This window comes from Pygoscelis adeliae, unplaced genomic scaffold (genome assembly GCF_000699105.1).
Source record: "Pygoscelis adeliae isolate BGI_AS28 unplaced genomic scaffold, ASM69910v1 Scaffold282, whole genome shotgun sequence".
Taxonomy (NCBI): domain Eukaryota; kingdom Metazoa; phylum Chordata; class Aves; order Sphenisciformes; family Spheniscidae; genus Pygoscelis; species Pygoscelis adeliae.
This window is the reverse complement of record NW_008824352.1, coordinates 621298-625399: the sequence shown is the minus strand read 5'-3', so window position 1 is coordinate 625399 and position 4102 is coordinate 621298.

Below are 4102 nucleotides of genomic sequence, written 5' to 3'. Positions count from 1 at the left end.
CACATATAACATTTGGAGTCCTCCGTGGAAGCCCCCTGCACTTGGCAGATGATCATTACCATGTTACTGGATGTCTCACCTAAAACAGAGCTCCCAGCAGCACAACAGTGTTGACCTTTTGGTGTGACTTTGGCTCTGATCCAGCGAAGGAGCTGGGTTGCCTTGCCAGCAGCAGCTTCTAGCCTTAGGTGGGTTTTTCTCTCCAGGGACTCTCAATTCCAAGCACAGATCTGAATTCAGGGCTGTATTCTGCTCAATTTATAAATTCCCCAGGGATCATTTCATAGGACAGAACAGCAGCAGACATTGAAGGGGAAATGGTAGTGTTTGCAGTATACTCTAGTACTGCTAATTACAACTGGCACTGCAGCGCTCTGATTCCTTGATGTTCACATAAATTCCCGCTTGGGGTTTATAATCCAGGAATACAGGCTTCCTGCTTGAAATAGCCTTGCAATCAGATCTGGAGAAGCTCCTCTGGAGAAGTAACTGTGGATTTTTGAACTTCAGATGAAAAGCCAGTTGTCGAATCTCTTACTTATCTGAATTTCCCTTGATTTTAAGAAGAGATTGAACTGAGCAGAGGATGCAGAGATTCAGCCTGAGGTTTCTGGAATTCAGATTTGCTGTTGCCTGATACACATTGCCTTGCATCAGTCAATTAGCCTGTATCGAGGATCAATTTTTCTTCCTCTTTTATATTTACATGCTTTGCTCAGAGCTTGCCGCTGCTGGGATTAAGGAATTGCCTTTTAGTGAGGTTATTCCAGTAATGAGTGTAAAACTAAAGTTGAGCAGAGCTTGTTTCATGTATGGGCTCTGATTAAAGTATTCTGTAAATTACAGCTGTGGTTCTCTGGGCAGGTTATCTGCACGTATAGGATGCTTCTGGTGAGGAGCAAGAGGCTGGTGCGTCTGTGTCTGGATGCTGTTGTATCCCACAGCTTTTGGGATAGGTTTCACGTACAGCTGGATGGGGCTTTGAATGCAGGCTTGAACTTCTTGGAATATTCTTATTGTCGGAGCCAGCAGGACTGATTGTGCTTCCCTCAACTCTGTTGAATGAATGTAGTGTATCAGAGTTTGGTGTGCTTTGTCCCATGGATAAAAGCTTTTATAGCTCAGCATATTTGCTAAGAGCTCCACTACTCTCTCAGGAGGGAGATTAGTTGAGGAAATAAGTTTTGCTCCCTTAGGAACTGTGGTGCGTTGCCAGTTTGTAAATACACAGATGCTATCACAAGAAAAAATCCAAATATTATATCAAGCTGTGATGTCTGAAACATTTTATATTCTAAAAGACTCTTGCTTTGATACTGAAGACTTGATGTCACAAAAGGGAACATGTATGATTTAATTTTTTGCAGGGCTACAGCTAAAGAGAATGGTAACATTCTAAAGGTGGCTACTGTTAGTAATACTATTTGCAGGAAAAAACCCAAACACCACCTAATGTAAACTTCATACTGTATTTTCTGGAGTATGTTAGTCACAGTATAACAATCTTGAAAAGAGGGGAAATAGAAGTATAACGAACCCTCTCTAGCCTTAAACTAGCCTTTATAATTGTACATCTTCTCCTTTAGCTTTAGCTCTTAGCTTGAGTGTCCCAAATGATTTGAATTCTTACGCTGAGTTGGAGAGTGAAGCTGCCAGATATTTTAATGTAGCTTTATGTTTGTCACATGAGGTGTTTGGCTCAGAGAAATCAATTCCACAGTTTTGTTTTACTTGAAAAAGGAAAAACGTGCAGCACTCTGAGTGCCATGAGTAGGCTCAAATTATTTCATGCCTGAATTTTCTTTCAAATTACAGTGCAACATCAGCCTTCTGCAGCACTCTCCCTAAAACTCAGTGGTAGTTTGGGCAGTTGGTGCATGAGATGTCACCTGGCACTGTGGTCTTTGGGACCTAATCCCTTGCACTTCTGCTTCCCTCTTACAAAGAAGTAGGTCACGGCTAAGTTGCTTCTGGTGCTGCTGTATTAGGTTCCTTTGTTCACCTCTTTTTTTTTTTTTTTTTCTTTTCTCTGAACTGAGGGGAAAAAAGATACAATTTGCACTAATCTTCAAGAACTGATGCAAAATCCCACTGTTGAGGTATGAAAAAATGAGACTATGTGAATCTGTGGTGGCACACTGTGGTGCAAACATGTAGGTGATTCAGGAGAAATGATAAATTTAACAAACATATGCCTTGTATTTTGATGCCATTGCTGCTACCATGAGGCTAAAAAGGTCCCTGCTGCGGCTTTGACGTAGGGTTGGCGTCTTCGGGCTTTATGGCCTTTCTTTTCTAATTGCATGCAGATACAGTATTGCAGAAATTCATATACGTGGTGGCTGCCAAGCTAATCCAGGCTATTGTCTGCATCCAGTATCTCAGCGCTAGCTGCATGCTCTGCCAATGCTGCTGCACCATGTCCCGCAGTGATGCTGTTTGTCCCCAGCGCACAGGGACTGCGAGCAACCCTCCTGCTCATCTGTCCCTCACACTGGCTTAAAAAGCTTAAACACTTCAGGTCACTGCACTGCAAGGGGCCCTGCTGTTTTCTCCCACTCCACCACACCCAGGTAAACAAACCCAGACTCTCCTTGCAGACACATTTTAATAGTTCACACTTGTGATCCGCATCAGGAAGCGTAGGTGGGGGGAGAACGGAAAGCATCTTTTTATGCCTTACATTTTTAGAAGCTGTAAATAATGCAATATAACTTAAACTTTCCTAGAAAGCACTTTGTGCAATGTGAGCATTTTTCACCCTAATTTGTCATCTCTCTATCTTGTTTTATTACAGATTTATTGTTTTCCTTTACCCAGTAATTCCTGAAGCCTGTCGGTGAGTAGCACTTTATTTAATGTATATATAATAAAGGGCTTGGCAATTAAGCAAACAAACAAAAAAAAGGACGCAGAAAATACTTCGGGATTTGGTTACTCAAATAATTGCCTTGTCCCTGTGGAGTATCTGCAACTCAGACAAGTAAAAGCTCTCAGGTTTGATTTGGGGAAGCATTCTTCCCTTGGAGAAGCATTTTGGTGAGGAGGAGGAAGGAGGGTCTGAAGGCAACGTCTTGTGGCTGGACTCTCTTGCTCTCGCTATGGAACGCTTGGGAGACCTCAGCACGTTGTTCAGAAACAAAGATCTGATATCCAAGATGCCCCACTTTGGTCTGTCAAATTCATTAATGTTGTGGGCATGATCCCATAATAAAAGTGCTGATATGAGGCACTTTAATAGGTAATTAAACCTGATGAGCCAGGAGGAGGTCCTTTCCCATGCTGTGAAGTGCTCTGTGGTGCAAGGAAGCTATTTAAATTACTCTCAAAAATGCGGGTTTCACTGGGGGTTACAAGGGCAGCTCAGCAATGATGCTGCACAGAGGACAGCACAGCAGTGTTGGGTGTTTAGTGGCATCACTGTTTTGGACTTCTGCATTGTTTGAGTTTATGTAAGCCACAGAGAGTGCTAGGCAAGCAAAGCATCAAATTAAAATAAGAAGAAAATATTCAGCCACCTCAGACAAGTTAATATGCACTAGACAAGTACATACAGGAACGGTACAGATCAGACGAGTGCTTGATAACGTCTGAATAATGCTGCCCTTTAAGAGACTTGTGCTGAACTGTAAGGTTCCTCCTAGGACGTGGGTATGGGCTAATTGCAATGCTGTCAGTCTGACAGTCTCAGGTGTAGCTCCCACCTTACGCTGTCTTCTCTGAAAATAATCAAGACGTTGCATTCACAGGCTCTCACTTGTGTCTCTCTATAAATCACCACCAAAGTCTGCTTCTGATGCGCTTAGACATTAACTGGTATGGATTTACCTAAGGAGGAGTGGGCAAGGAGGTAGTAAATATCTTGCCTTTCCCCTTGGTATCAGTTGCTATACGCTCTGAAGAACTGTGATGTGATGTTATTACCTTTATGCATCCTCCTGTTTAGATCAGGGCTGTACCCTTTGCAGCATAGCAGGGATTTGATGTTTGTTGATTATTCTAATCCTTCTCATCCTACCTGACCCTCAAGACAGAATGGTGGGCACTTGTCTGAGGGTAAAGGCCATGGCTCCAGCTGGGGGGTCTGCACCATCTATCCGAG